The following is a 15,738-nucleotide window of genomic DNA, read 5'->3' on the forward strand; positions in this document are numbered from 1 at the left end:
TCATGGAGATCTAGCTAAATATTACCAACCAGTCTTGTTTTTTCTCTACTTAGAGAAAGTGAGGCTGAAATGAGATCCAAATGGAAAAGGTGAAGGTATGTATATGGTAACAAAAACACAATAGATGTAGGTATGATGTGTTCCTTTATACACAAGAAAACGTAGCCTCTGTTTCCTTTTGGACTAAATATGAAATGATGGGGTTGTTTGATTTGGTAAGGGGAAAAATAGAAAATACCTGAATCAGGATGAGAGATTTAGATATCAGTGCTTTAATATTCTCCCTATTCTCATCAGGAATAGAGAGGAACTGAAGCCTGTGGCATTGTATAGCTGACTGTCTGGTGCTTTCTGCCCATTGGATGTGTGCTTTCCATGCGTACAGCATTGAGTTTAGACAATTTATGTGGGGGAATTTGTCACTAGGTGGCAGAATTAGACTGTATTAGTACTGCCATTTTTAATGATTTGTCCGCTTGGCTTCTTTATAGTCCATAAATGTCTCTATGAGTATATCAAGCATTCAAAAATGTCTCGGTTTTTAAAACAATTTCTAATAAACACAGCTCTTTCAGAGGAGTGATTTTGTGGAACAGCAGGTATAGGCTGTTGGATGTATGTTTATAGAAGTGTGAGTAATGTTTCACTTTGAATTTGTGATTACTCTGCTCTTTGCTCCTGCATTTTGGAAGTATTTTAGTGCTCAGATTTGTAGATGACCTCTAAATGGAGACACGTTTGTTCTTCTTTACTGTTTTCTGAAGATGTATAATATTCAACTACTGCTTTAACTACGTTTACAGGGGCATTCATATGTACAAATGTCTTTTCATGTCTCTAACTGCCATTTGTCATGCAAAAATGTCTAATACGTAGGAAAGTTGGTTACTAATTTGCACCCGTACGACCTCTGGTATAGTTGCTACTGCTCTCGTGTAAGAATGGCTTCTGCCTCGTTAGCTGAGCCCTTCTCTGAGGGACATGATCAGAAGTGAACATGCCCTGCTCCAACTGGGATGGTGGCAATGGTAGTATGCGTGTTTTGGTTTTCATTTGTGACTTAGCTTCTATTGAGAAAAATCATTGTGTTCCAGTGTAGGTTTGACAGATCAGGGTTAGTGTGGGAGCGGTGGTGCAGAGCTTGAGGGCATGTGATTTGGAAAGAAAATGGTTATGTTTGGAAAACTTTGCAGAAATATTTCTGATTTCTGAAATGTTTGGGATGTTTGATGTTCATATGAGCTTTAGAGGATATCTACGTGTCATGTAGTAGTTGGCTGTGAACCAGCAAGGTCCTATGGGGTTTGGTTTAAGGTCACTAAAGGAGCTTATGCTTATTGTCCTGTTATCTTTGTGTTCCTTGCTAGTAAACAGTGCAGATTTTAACATCCTTAACTCAGGGGTTCCTTGGGCAGATTTAAAAAAACAGGAAGGCTTTAAAGTGTAATATGTTTTCCAAGGAGACGTGATGGAAATCACATAATTTTACTTTAATACTCAGATTAGCTAATATGGACTATAATTATTATGTAGATTACAGTAGTCTCTAAAGGGCTCTCTAGCACAATTTTAAAGGTGAAAAATAGAACGTTACATGATTGTGTTTCTACTCCTCCCTTCCCTTCTATTTTTTCCTAATATTCTTGGTGTGTTGGAAGTTCAAGGGATGTGGGTGCAAAGGAAGCTCTGGACTTTTCATGCAGCCATTTTAGGTGTTTTGGAGGAAGAATGTAACTATGATAGCAGAAATGTTTCTGTCAGTGAAAGATACAGACATGCATGCCCTTTCCCGGGACTTTGTTAGAAAGCATTTCTATCACTTTTCAGGTGTCTAAGGTACTGTGGTCAGTGAAAACCTTGCCTCAAACCTGTATTTATGAAGTGTTAAAAATGCAGTTGAAAAGGTGCTCAGTGGGAAGACACCAACAACAGAAGCAATGTTAAACAAATAGGAGCAAGAGTAACTTCTGCAACTGGCAGATGTTCAGCTATCAGGAGAATAACATTAAATTCATTAGTGATGAAAATAATAAATAGTTTTCTTTTCTAATTAACACTCTGAGGCTTGAGAGATGTCTGCTTGGAGTGGGGCAACTCATTTTCAAGTTTATAGTTTTAGTCAAGTGTGTGTATATATTATATAAATAATATATAATAAATAATCTTATATAATACATAATATAATAAATATATATATTTACTTTCAAAGTATTACAGCACAAGGTGTGTGTGTGTGTGTGTGTGTATTTACTTACTCCTTGCCCAGATCATAACAGGCAACATCTAACTGCTGGCATCACCTAAGCAACAGTTTTTCCTTACAAATTCTTGCTCATAGCTGAGCTGGAATAACTGCAGAGTAGCTACTATGCGACTAGGTAAATTATTGCAGAGATTAATTACTCTAGTTAAAACATACACCTTGTTTCTGGTGCATAGTTCATTAGCTTCTGTCTCCAACCTATGCATCTTACTGTGCCTTTGTCTTCTGCATTGAAGACGTCTACTCATCATGAGTAGAGTCATAGAACGATAGAATCGTTTGAGTTGGAAGGGAGATTTGAAGGCCATCTGGTCCAGTGCCCCTGCAATGAACAGGGACATCTTCAGCTCTTATTTAGTCTCTGTAGATTCTTTCTAACCATATTTAAATTTCTTTGAAGCACAAAGCAAAAATCTCTTTAAGTAGTTTTGCTGTAGGTTGGTACACCATGTGAGTTGATAGCAATCCTCTGCTTGGTTTAACTTCCAGAAAGTCTTCATACTAACATCTCATTTTCCTCTAATATCTACCTATAGACTGTCTATATGTGTGTGTGTGTGTGTGTGTGTTTGTATGTGTTTCTGTGTGTGTATACACATATACATGTATATTCGTATATATGTATGTATATATGTAAGAACTAAATAGCACAGGAAGTATAATTCAATCTTGAAATAATTTGTTGCTCCAACTGTTGGATTTTTTTTTCCTGATTGACATTCAAAATATTTCAACTCTTTTTTTTTTTTTTAAATATTGTCTGCATATTATACACAATAACACAATAGGTTTCTAGTTTGTATTCAGCCGGTAAGAGGTTCAATAAATCAGAAAACAACTGCTCTGTTTGAAGGAAGTTTTCTCTCCATCTTTGGTAAAGTACAAGAGAATTCTGTTTAAATGAAGCATGCAATTTTAATCAGTTGTACCCTAAAAAAAAAAAATAAGACAAACAGCTGCTGCTTGTTAATTACTGAATGTCTTCACCAATGGACTCATCATTTATTCGCTGCTTTCAGTGCAGCCTTAAATTCTGTGAATAAAGGTGCTATTGCCATGCTGTGTGGCTGCTTGTGCATTTGCAACAAAGCAGCTCAGATAATACGTGGAGAATTTATTTCAAAAGACAATTACGTGACCTTCACCCTCACAGACTCACTGTTTTCATCTAATGATCAGGTTTCCTGTGAAAGGTCAGATTTTATGAAACCAAGAGGAAAGCACATTTAATATCCCTAGCTGAAAGCTGAATTTCTTGGTAATAATTATACCAAGCTGTGAAGATTTCCCACTGTAAAAGCTTCTCATGTAGAACCATGGGTCCATGTGGACTGGGAGGGACCTTCAGGCCACCCAGCCCAGCCTTCTGTGCAGAGCGTATCCAGGCGGAGCAGGTTGCTCAAGGTTGTTCCCTTGACCTCTGAAGCTCTCTGAGGACGGAGATGCCACAGATCACCCCCTCTGCCCACAAGAAGTCCCATCTGCTGCAGCCCTTGGCAAGCTTGGTGAACTTCTACAAGGCTCACTGCAGTGTGTCAAGGTACTCGTAATTAATTTACTTTCTCAGCCCTCATGTCTTTAATCACCAGTTTTGTACCCATCCCTTACTTTGGATTTTGAAATGAATTGCCTCTGAGTCCACACTGCTGACTCTGGGAACTGGATGGCTCCCTGGGTGACCTCTATAAGGAAATTTTTCAGAGATCTTTCAAGGAAAGTATTAGACTTGAAAGTCATTTTTAAGCTCAGATAACTTAGTATAAATAGGAAAACCACAGTAGCGAGCAGAAGTAGGTAGCGATCGTTGTGCCTTATTGTCCAGTTAGGCTATGTCAGTGATTTGAGACTGTGAAATGCAGTTTGGTTCAACTTGTTATCTACTAACTTGGTATGTTACTGCCCACCTTTCATATTAGAAATCAAGAAGGAAAAGGGATATAAGTGTTCTCTACTTGTAATTTGTCTGACCCTGCCTTCACCTTCAAATCTATTGTTTGTGTCCCATTCAGTCAGCACATGCCTTTTCCATCTTGAGCCTTTTCTTCTCCACAGCTCTTCATCTCATCAAACCTATTTCCCACAAGTTGTCTATTACTTCCATTGACAGCTCCTCTTTTGGGCTGGGATGTTGTCCTGCTGCCCCTTTCTGACCACTGTGTGCTGAGGGCTGCCCAGGAGCGCTCCCTTGGCTTCTGATGGAGATGTCTAAACATGAAATAGAAGAGTTCAAGAGGGTTGGTGCTTAAGGTTTCAGAAAAACACAGTTTATCCTTGTGACATATTTTCACATTCACTTCAGGGGAAGCGTAGTACAGTCAAATATAAAGCTTCAATTCAACTGGACAACATTTTGTCTTCATTTCTTTTTCCTTTTGTCTCCCTTCCTTTTCTCTTGCTCCCCATTGCAAGTAATTTTGGCACTAAGCAGTACCTCTGTGCTCTGTTGTTGCGTTCTTATCTTCGGTTTGCCCTTGCCTCTAGGTTTGTTCTTCAGATTTTGGATTTGCAGCCGTTATTTATCTTTTTATTGTCTTTATTTCTCCTCTTCAGGCAAGGAGAGGCACTTGTGGGCCTCTGCAGGTGACTCTGGGATTATGCCAGTGTTGGGTGTTTACCTGAAAGGTACCTGCTTTGGCTTGCCTGGCTAGTAAACACTGATAACTATAAAACAAAAAATCCAAATGTACTGTCCAGTTTGGTTCAGTAAGACGAAGTTACAATTAATTGTCAATTTTCAGGGTGCAAGCACTTTATTTGGTCATCTGTTGTCTTTTTTAGAGTATTTTAAGAGGTGCTGAAGTCATTTGAAAGTCACTGTAGAAGACCATACGTGAAGCATTTTCTCATATTTGTAGTACAAGCCCTTAGTGAAAATTTGAATGCTGTACGACATGAAGGACTGCTGACTGATCACTGCGATATAGGTACTGTTGTTTGGGTAAGCAAGCTGGAAACCACAAAATATTAGATTATTGTGTTGTGAAATACGAAGACTGACATGCTACCAGAGGTAGGTTATTGTTGTGCTACTGAAATGAATTTGCCCAACAGTATTTTTTGGAAAAAATTATTTGTTCTGTATTTTCTATAGGAGAACCAGTGAATAGAAAAGAGCTCCTTCAGCTGTTGGTGTGAATGATGAGTTGGCAACCTGCAACACTTTGCAGAGAGGACAGGAAACGCTCAGGTCTAATGTAGCAGGTAAGTGCTAAATAGATAGTGTTAATTTATGTTATTTGCACTATGATTACAGCTTTAATATTTATGTAATATCTCTATATGTTATGTACATTATAACTGCCACAATAATGTTATAATACTATAAATGACATGTTATTGTGCTCTTTCAAATTTCATTTATCAGTATATTCTGAGACCATATATTGTTTTGTCTTTAGCTGCTATCTGCAAATTTATCTGAAACATGCTCTGTAACCATTGTCCCTGACACCACTGACAAAAATTAACAGATGAGCATTTAAAATCTCTATATGATAGGTTTTCTCTGCATATATATTCCTGTTAATTTACTTTTTTTCTTTAATGCACATGAAGGTACACATCTTGATGGAGTGTGTTTTACTCCTCTGGTAGCAGTTTCTTAGGAAGGACACAATAAATGCTTCTGCTTTTTGTTATCTTACTCAATGGGATTTAATTTCCACTGTTTTGCCCTTGTACTTAGATTAAAAATATAGATCAAGGTACAGTGGGGGAAAATACGTACTCTATATCATCTAATATAGCTATTTGGTTATTAAATGTTACATCTACAACCATCTCTTTACTTTTAATAAGAAATCCCTAAGTGACATGGCTTCTTAATGTGCTAAAGAGTTATCAATGCGTGATGAATATGCACATTCATAATATTCTTTTTCAGTATTTGTTTTACTGAAAAAGTCACACATAAAGACGGTTTGTTTTTTTTAATGAGTTTTATCATCAACTTGTGAAAACGTTGAAGGAAAAGCAAACATGTCCGTCAGAAGAATGGAAGTGGAAAGGTATATTGCATTTATAATTACCTATATGATGCATAGAGACTATAGAAGACATGAATATTGCTGAAATATACAGAATTATATCAGTAGCTGTATTAAAATATGTATTTATGTTGCTTCAAGTCTTCTAGGTCCTTCCAACCTGGCTGGAGCTGCCCCACTTCACAGTGAAGTTGCTTGGCTTTGGCTTGTAGGCTGTTGGGAGAGAACGATGATTTCCAGGCAGACAAGAGGTAACGAGTAGATGAGGAACAAAAACGTACATCAGAAAGTTGCCTGCCTGTGCTTCGTGTCTCTACTGTGGAGGAAACTGGGGTTTTATAACAAAGTCCTCCGTTTTTGGGCTATTACCAAAGGCCATCGCCATCCTGTACATAAAATGGCATTGGAGTGCTGGTCCTATGCCTTTAACTGCAGTCTCTCAGCTCCTGGCATTTGCAGTTGTCTCTTACTCTATAAATCCAAAGAGATACTGATTGCTGCATTGTTTGACACCTATTCAACCCTAATGGTTGGCAATCACAGAACTGATGACTGTGGGGAGCCTGACAAACCTGATAGCCTCCAACAAGCCTATATTTTAAACCCGTATTCCTTCTGATTACTTTTTTTTTCCTACTATTTTGACTTTTTTTCTTTCCATGGGGCTCCGCTCATCCATAGCAGTCATTTGTCCCTTGTGCAGATTGGTGCCTCTCAGTAACATATGCTCACGTTCTTGTGCTATGGTCATCTATTGCTATCTGGTGGGACTGCAGCTCAGCTTCTGTAGGGCTTTCCACTGGAGAATGCATCTTTTGACTACTTGCTGTCGATTTGTCCAGTACCTTTGTACACGCTGTGGTTTTACTGTGCAGTTCCATGGCCCTCAGGTTTCTGTGCTGCCCTGTGTGTTATTCTGAAAAGCTGAGTAGGAAGGAACAGTGTATTAAGGTTTCTTTCATGCCCATCGTTCTTGGACTGCTTACAGTGTTCCAACAGCAGACAGGGCTCATCGTAAATGCTTTCTTACACAAATTATCCCAAAGCCTGTAAGCTTTGTAAGTGTGTAGTAGAACAGGACAGCTGCTTTTGCTATCTAAAGTACAGTTTTTAGACTGTGTCTGCATTCTGACTTGTTTACCCACCCAGCCAGGTTGGGTGAGTAGAGTGCATGGCAAACCTTCCACACCACTTCCCATTTCCCCCGTGGTGCCAGCAGGACCAGCTACCTGGGGAGGATGGATAGCACTTACACCTACAGCTTAATTTCCCTTATTTATTTTTCTTTACTGCGTATTTAGTAAATGCATTGATTCGTTGCAGAATAATTGTATCAGTGACAGGCTAAACTGGTGTAATGTTGTATTTTGAGTCTCATTGTGCTTTGGTATATCCAAGATGACAAGCCTTTTTATGGGATTTTAACCATAATGTAGCTGACGCTTTGCATATTCATTTCCATGGCGGTTGGTCTGCTTCCTGATGGGATAAATACACCCTCGCACTGGGAAAACCACTGTGATAAATACAAATTATTTCTCATTTAAAAAATAAACAGAAAACTACAACTATTGGTAACTGGGGCTTGGCTTTGGTGTGATGGACACAGGAATTTTGTTTGTCCAAGCAGTGCATTGAAGGCTCATTAGTTGAGAGAGTCCTATGGTTTTGTTAATTGTAACCTCTGAGAGATAACTGCAGATAATTAAGCACCAATCAGGTTTGGGTCTGACTATAATATACAGAACCAGAAATAAGTATCTCAGGAAAAAAAGAAGGGTTTCTACGTCAACATAGTGAGGCTTTTGGAACAGCTATTCAGCCAGTTTTAGTAAAATTCCAATTAATTTGAGGACTGTGCACTAGAAAGGCATCAAATTGTTGCCTGTAATAGCAGGAGGTGGGATGTGATGAACTTAATTCATTTTAAGCAAGGAATTCTTTAATTTTCAATATACATATATGTATATGTATGTATATACATATATATATAAACATACAGTATGACATGAAAGGTGCAGTTGAATAACAGGTGACAGTAGCAAAGTTAACACAATCATCTGATATTTTCATAATTAAGAAAATAAGAAATAGAATGGTCTTGGATATTTCTTTAGCATTATTGTATAAGATAGTATATATTATTAATATAATAATGTTGTTAATATTATATTAATATGGTATCAATATATTTAAACTATTAACATTGTATTTTACATTATATATTAAAACTCTAATGTTAATACTATTAACATGGATTACGTTATATATAATATATGCATTATATAAAGTACATACAATATTTTATGTAATATAAATATTACATGGTTCTCTTGCACAGTATTTTTATTACTCCTATCAAAAGCTATTTTACATATTTTCATTTCCTGATATGGGTTTAATTAAAGTTTTAAGAACCAGAATGATTTCAGACTGAATTAAGAAGTGGAAGATACAAGGAGCACCGGTGTGACTGGTAGAGTTAATGGTGTTCTTGAGAGCCCCTGAAGCACTCTAGAAGGATGATAATGAAAATGCAGGATAGTCTACTGCTTTATAGAATCATAGAATCACCTAGGCTGGAAAAAAACTCCAAGATCACCCAGTCCAGCTGTTCACCTATACGTACACCTTTACCAATATTTTCCACTAAAGCATGTCCCATAACATAACATCGAAACGTTTCCTGAGTACCTCCAGGGTTGGTGCTTCAAGGCCACGGTTTGCCACAGACAGGAATGGAAGGAGGAGTGGTGGAGTCTGGAGCTGAGGAGGAGCTCTGTGCCATGATGCGGCTGAGTGGTGGGACAGGCATCCTAGGGGGGCTGTGGCCCATCTCCATACTTGGAGGTGTCAGAGGCTAAATGAGGCACACCCCTGAGGGATGTGGTCTGACTGCAGGGTCAATGCTGCACTGAGCAGGAGCTGGGCTGCAGGCCTCGGGTCCCTGCCAGTTTTGATGCCCCTATGATTTGATGATTGAGGCACTTCTAGATATTCACTGAAGAAACAGCACAGGGTTTAAGACCTCACTCTTTGTGCTCGAGATAATGCTTGACTGGAGAGCTGATGGAGACATTAAACAGCTGGTGAGAGCTGTTCCTCGTGCGCGCTCTTGACTATATTGAGGCAAGCAAAGAACTATCACGAAATTCCATCTGCTGGTTTTATTTTAGTGCCACTAACCTCCAGCAATAGGCGATACAGAGATGCAGGAACAAGCCTCTGGAGAACAAAAGCATCTTAAATATGTTTGCTATTTAAGTATGTAAAGGGTGTTTTAAGAATGTACCCAAGTAGAAAGAAACCTATTTTCAGAGCCACGGTTTGTCTCTTTGGAGATACAGATCTAACTGCAGGTCCTTAAGGTTTCGATAGTTTCCAGCTGACATCTGGAGACATAAAGATAATGTCCTTGCACCAGATCAGGAGATGAGAATTCAGTAGGGAGAAGGCTGGTGTCTGGTGTAAATTTGGGTGTTGTAATGACGTCCCCTTCTGGAACTGCTGGGTAGTTAAGGCAGTGGGAGAGTCAAGAGCTGAGCATGGATCTCTTGGAACTTGTTTTTGTGCTCTTATCACTCAGCTTTCTGTCCTTTAAAGTGAGGTGACCCTCCGAGGGGTTTCAGAAAGCTATGAGCAGTACATCAAGCTTTTGAGGTATGTTCACAGTGTTATTCTCTGCCTTTTCAATGTCAAGTATCTTTGCATCCCTCACATACTGCCATCAGGCTGCCACTGGTACATTTTTACTCTTACTTGTCAGAAGTTCACATGGTAGTGAATACATTTAACATTTTCTGAGTGGTGACATTGATGTCCTGGGTTTGCAGCAGGCTGACTTCTTTTTCTTCTGTGTTTTTGATGTTTCAGCCTCGTGGTAGGTAAGTCCCTGAGATCACAAGGTTCTTCTTGGGAAGCTGGAGGTCTGCAGGTCCTGCAGCTCCTGCTGGCTGCAGGTGGAGGACATTGTCTAGTTACTGAATGGATAATTAATGGTGGCTGTAAGGTAGGTGTTATCTGCGCATTTTGCATTGTCCTGAATGAAACGAGGTTAGTCTTTTACATTTGTGTTGGAATCATAGAATCGTAGAATGGCCTGGGTTGAAAAGGACCTCAAATATCATCCAGTTTCAACCCCCCTGCCACAGGCAGGGTTACCAACCTCTAGACCAGGTTGCCCAGAGCCACATCCAGTGTGGCCTTGAATGTCCTGCAACGGTATGTTTCTGAATCCTGTGGATAAAATAGTGTTGCTGCCTATTGGATGCTAACTTGCCTGAAAGAACAGTGACAGTGATGTGGCTCCAGAAAACTAAAAAGATGTGAAAATGTCTGAAAAATAGGGATTTTTATGAAGCCTGCTAACATTATAGGAACAAACAGAATAACCTCTAAGACAGTGATGCCCTTCACTGCAGTGGTTCTGTAATTAGACCTCTCCTCTTTAGCTGTATTTCATTAATGGGAAAAATAATAGTTCTTTAATAGGGATTGGGGGATAAGGGAATTTGTTATATTAGCTGCTGATAAAGGATTTGAGAGGGGACCTGACACTAGAGCTTTTATTGGTTTAATAGAAATATATTTTCTTTTACCTGTGGGCTTCTATGAAACAAGAGGCAGGCAGAATTGCCTTGTTTTGGTTTCACATCAGAGACACAAACATGCATAAGTGAACCAAATTGGACATATTTAGTAATGGCTCAATAAATATTAGCAAATGGGTGGCACAATTTAATCAGCATGGTTGCAGTTGATAAGGTGCTGAAAAGCTCCGGTTGAGACTGCTGGGAGGCTAAATGAAAAGCTGAAGATTCAGAGATAAGGATTGATGGACATAATGTTATTATAATTGGGAATAGCAGAGAACGTAAAGCACTGAGAAATTAAATTGATGACCTGTAAAACAAGCTTAGATGAAGAAAAAGTCAGATTGATAGAAGCTTCTGCAGGAATGCAGGCAGAACACGGGGCAAGAGAAGACAGAGTGTGTTGGGTAAGCTTAAATTTTGCCCAACTGCTTTCTTAAGTAGTCGGGATAATATGGATTTGGAAGTGTTGTAATAGTGTAGGTGTCAATCAAAATCTCTGTTCTATGGAGATTTGGCATTCCCTTGAGAGTACTGCAAACTCTATTTAAGCTGCTGGAGATGAAATGCTGCATTCTTTTCTTCTCTATCACTTCACTCCTTTGGGACTTTTTTTTTTCCCTTTCATGGTTGTCCCCTAGTAAACCAAAAATCAGCATTTCTTATCCAACACGGTGTAAATGCTCATCTTCAGATTTTTCAGGGAGTTATTTCTTCAGCTCAAATCATGAGCACAGTTCTGGTGCAGCAAACTGTTCTGCTTTAGGAGCAAAGGATATCCAAAGTATCAGAGTATCCAGTATTCCTTCAGAAAAGCATAGTAGACTCCAATTAACTTGATTTATCTTTGGGGGAAAAAATGTGTTCATCTTTTTGGCTTTCAGAATGGGAAAAAGTCATTTGCAACTTCACCAGAAAAACAATTGGATATAAATTACCTGGGGTCATTCGAGACAATTTCACTTCGCTCTGTCTGACAGTGACACTGATGGGGAGGTGAAATGAGTTCCCACTACTGAATCCTTCTCAGGAAATGGCACTATTCATTTTAAAGTAAAAACATTATTTCTTTTCTTTTAGCTTAGCCTAGTATTAAATAATATCTTAACCTCATTTAGAATATTGTACTGTTGTGTATAGAATATTTTTTCTGTGTAGCACACTCATTCTAACTCATAAGGCAACTCATTAAATCAAGGAAATAATATTTTTTATGTTGAGACAATCTTAATAGCAGGCCATAATGATAGCATGGAAATGGAGAAATGGTGAATAACTGTTACATATGAAGAGTAGTTGTGTCGTTATCAAATTGCATTAAATTTGCACAGTGGGAAGGCAGCTTAGAAGGTCACAGAAGGACACGAAGCTTTGGGAACAGGATGTCTAAATGTTGAGTTGACTCATCTAAAGCACCACTATGTATTTGCTGGTTTCCTTCATGCTGTAGCAGAAAATAATGCTTAATACCGTGTGTTCCCATGTTGTGTTCTTTATTTGCTCTCAGCTCTGCCTGTGTTTGCAGGACAGTCACTACAGCCAGTGGCTTTCTGAATTAGGTGTTTGCATGGGCTTAGTTGATGTTGCACTTAGCACATCCTATCCTTTTTCTGTTCTGTTAAACAGAAGGAGAATGCTCTTGCAATATCTTGCATATACAAACAGCAACAACATGCCAGTGTAAAGCATGTGAAAGCAAAGGCAATCTGTTGCTTTTTTTGTTGTTGTTGTAGGTGAACTTGAAGCAGTGAGACCTTATGTGAAAAAAAGATGCCCTTTTCTCTTAGTGTGTTGTATTCTTTTGAGGAAAACTCTTGCATTTTCTTAATTATATGGGTAATTACATAGGCAAAGCACCAAATATAATTAAACATGTGCTTCTGGAGAGAGAATACTTAATAATAAACAGACAGCTCAGCTATTGAATTCTCAGATTGTGTTTGCTTAAAGTAACTTCAACTGGAAGATCCCACAAGAAATGTGTACCTTAGTTACAACACACAACATTGGTGAAAACCAGAGCAAAGATGGTGAGAAGCCAACTAAGGTTGGCTGAAGGGTTTGTTGTAAACGAATGGCTCATAGAAGCAGCATGCTGGCATTCCCACAGAGCCGCGCAGTCTGCCGTGGCATATTGAGCATTAAAGTTCTTCACAGTTCTTACAACTGCACCTTTTCAAACTAAAGGGTGCTTTGTGTTTTCAGACACTCTTTTGCAAATAGAATGATATTCTGGCTTCAGGTGGGCCTATTTTTTTTTCTTCTGAAGGGGGAGGAAAAAGATGCTGGAAACAAAACAAATCTTTGTTGAGATGATGCCATTGGGAATTCTACTTCTGATCCAACTAAATTCAAAGAGCTCAAAACTTGATGTCAACGTGCTTTCTTTATTTTAATACTTCTCTCTGAAGGGGTTCTGTTGAAAGGGGCAGCTGCCTGCAATGCATGGGACAGCTTACATCTCCGCATAGGGTGTGGTACGCTTATCTGGAAGAATGGGCTAATTGAAGCTAAGCAAAAAGCCACATTTCTGTTTGGAGAAGCTCTTAAAATATACTGTGGAATTGGGAAAAAAAAATCTTGCTACTGTGATAATTGATAGCGTTAAAAACCTATGAATACTGAAACTGAGAGATTTGATGGGGAGGAAGAGGGTAAACATGCAATTTTCTTTTTGTTTGCTGCATCTTTATTCATTTTTCTGTTGTGGTGTTTTGTACTTACTGTTCTATTCATTAGCATAATGGCAGCATTGTTGTGTGCTTTAGGGACAGCACATTGTGTTCTCTGGAACAGGGACTGTCTGGATCAGGAATGCTGTGTCTCCTGCTGGGAGGAGACTGAAATATGCCTATGGAGGAGGAGACATTGGCACATTCTGTTCAGCTCTTGCCCAAGAAGAGAAATGGATCACCTCAGAAACCTGAGGGCTTGGAGGTTGTTGTTGTTTTTGAAGGTAATAGAAGAAATGGAAGAAGTTTACTGAACACAGAGATAGATGAATGCATTATAACAGGGCTTAAAGCCTATGCTGACAGTGCTAGAAACCAGATGCTATGGGTCCATGCGTGGAGCGGCCATCACAGAGCAGCAAATGTTGAATTGCGCATATTGGTTCATCTGTGGTGATTTGTTTGCTTGCACTGCCTGTAAGAATATGAAACCGTTCATCTGGTTTTCACAACAGAGTTTTACATCTGCGTGTCTCATCAGGAAGACACTAATTTAGTATGAAAAGATGCTATTCAGCTCCTGCTCACATCCTATGGGAAAATCTGCACCTAACAAAGGAGACATTTTGATAGCTTGGCTTTGCTTGCTTTCTTTTTGGCCTGTAGTATTTTGTGCTTGAATATGTGTAAGTATAATTGCATATTTGCTACTCGCAAGGATTCCAGATTATATTGCTATTTTATATGTTCCTTCTCCTTGCTTTTCCTCTTAGAAAACCACCTTGCGTTGTGTCAGTAACTACCTGTTGTTGGTTCCAGGGCATGGCGGTTATTTTTACAGGATGTTTGGTTTTGTTTGTCTGTGTTTCAAACAGAGAACTGGGATTTCTCTTCCCAAAAATCAGAACTCTGGGGTGTTGGCCATGTATAACATAAGACAGTAATTCCTTTAGGTAATATGCAAGTGTAATCACATACTGTTAACTGAATATCTAAGCTTATTTTAGAAAAGCATTAACAGTTAAAATATTGGACAGATACTTTCTAGGTGGTGATCAGCCTTTAGGAGCTAATTCTCAGCATGTTTAAATGCATCTACTTTTTTGGATTGCTCTTTCTTTGAGAAAGATTGAGTATTAAAGAAGGCAGGAGGCATTTTTTGGTCACTGCCCCCAGGCAGCTCCACTTCAGGAGCTGAGGATGTCCCATCCCACCCAGCCCTTGGCCAATGGATGGCCTTTGCCATCTCCTTCCAGCAGCAGAGGTGGCACTTGGCACGGTGTGTTCTGCTCTCCATTGACTTGGGAATACAGCACAGGTATGTATAAGACACAAGTCAATGAGAACATCCAGGCATTTTAACCTAAAAACCACACTACTGCTCCTACTGGGGCCACCTAGCAATGTTCTCTGTGTTGGTTCTCTTCTGTCTTTCTCTATATGTGGAAAAGTGTTTATTGTTTCTTTAGTGGGGAAGAATCCATCTTCTTTGCAGCATCCCTAGAGAAACCTGTGAGCTGTGTTCCACGTTGGATTCAGAGGTGAGATGGCTGCTTGCGATTATAGGATGCATGTAAGGACACTTCCAATTCTGCACCTGTAGGACTGCATAGGAGTTTAAAACTCAAGTTTCAGGTTGGTTTTAAAGCTTTTGCTCTTTTAAGCTTCTTTTTTGGAAATCTTCTGTATTGGGTCAGTAATGAGATGAACAAAAGCTGGTTTCCTCCAGATGCTGAAGTGTTGGGGGTATGTAATGTGTCAGTCTGTGTTTTCAAGTGGAAAACATCTTTGATATGAGGCTCCCGGAATATCACTTTTCAGAATGCTTTTCTTAGAAATCAAATGATTTCTGTTCAGCCCAATTTTCCCTTTTTTTTATCCAGTGTGGTACTTAAATAACATCCCTCACAATACACACTGCAATGGGAAATAATATAAGAACAAAAGCATATTTATGCAAGTCATGCTAGGCTTCCTCTAGAAAAATATTACCTGAATGCTCTTTGATAATGTCTCAGTTGCAGCATAATGACATATACCTTTCTTTGTACAAGCAGTTTCTTCTGCTGCATCGGGAAATAATATTGCAATTGCAAATACAAAACATATTCTAATTTTATATTCTAATTTTAGAATATCTTGTAACCATTTCCCTGCATATGCTTTATGTTTTTCTTTACACTATAATGCCATAGGTTTCACTTCCCACATTTCTAATTATTACT

At 38.9% G+C, this 15,738-nt stretch overlaps 1 long non-coding RNA gene across 5 annotated transcripts in view; it reads left to right on the forward strand.

Annotated features, from left to right (window-relative positions):
• The first annotated feature begins 2,229 nt into the window (after positions 1 to 2,229).
• LOC121113332 overlaps positions 2,230 to 15,738 on the forward strand; it is a 34,344-nt gene continuing 20,835 nt past the window's right edge. For 3 of the 5 annotated variants that reach the window (XR_005860796.1, XR_005860792.1, XR_005860795.1), the window contains exons 1-4: positions 2,230 to 5,187; positions 5,355 to 5,464; positions 6,391 to 6,500; positions 10,123 to 15,148. This is a non-coding gene — a long non-coding RNA (uncharacterized LOC121113332). Of the gene's footprint in view, positions 5,202 to 5,354; positions 5,465 to 6,390; positions 6,501 to 10,122; positions 15,149 to 15,738 lie in introns of all 5 variants that reach the window. The other 2 variants (XR_005860794.1, XR_005860793.1) reach the window with 2 other exon arrangements.

The sequence above is a fragment of the Gallus gallus genome, chromosome 6 (genome assembly GCF_016699485.2).
Source record: "Gallus gallus isolate bGalGal1 chromosome 6, bGalGal1.mat.broiler.GRCg7b, whole genome shotgun sequence".
Classification (NCBI taxonomy): Eukaryota; Metazoa; Chordata; class Aves; order Galliformes; family Phasianidae; genus Gallus; species Gallus gallus.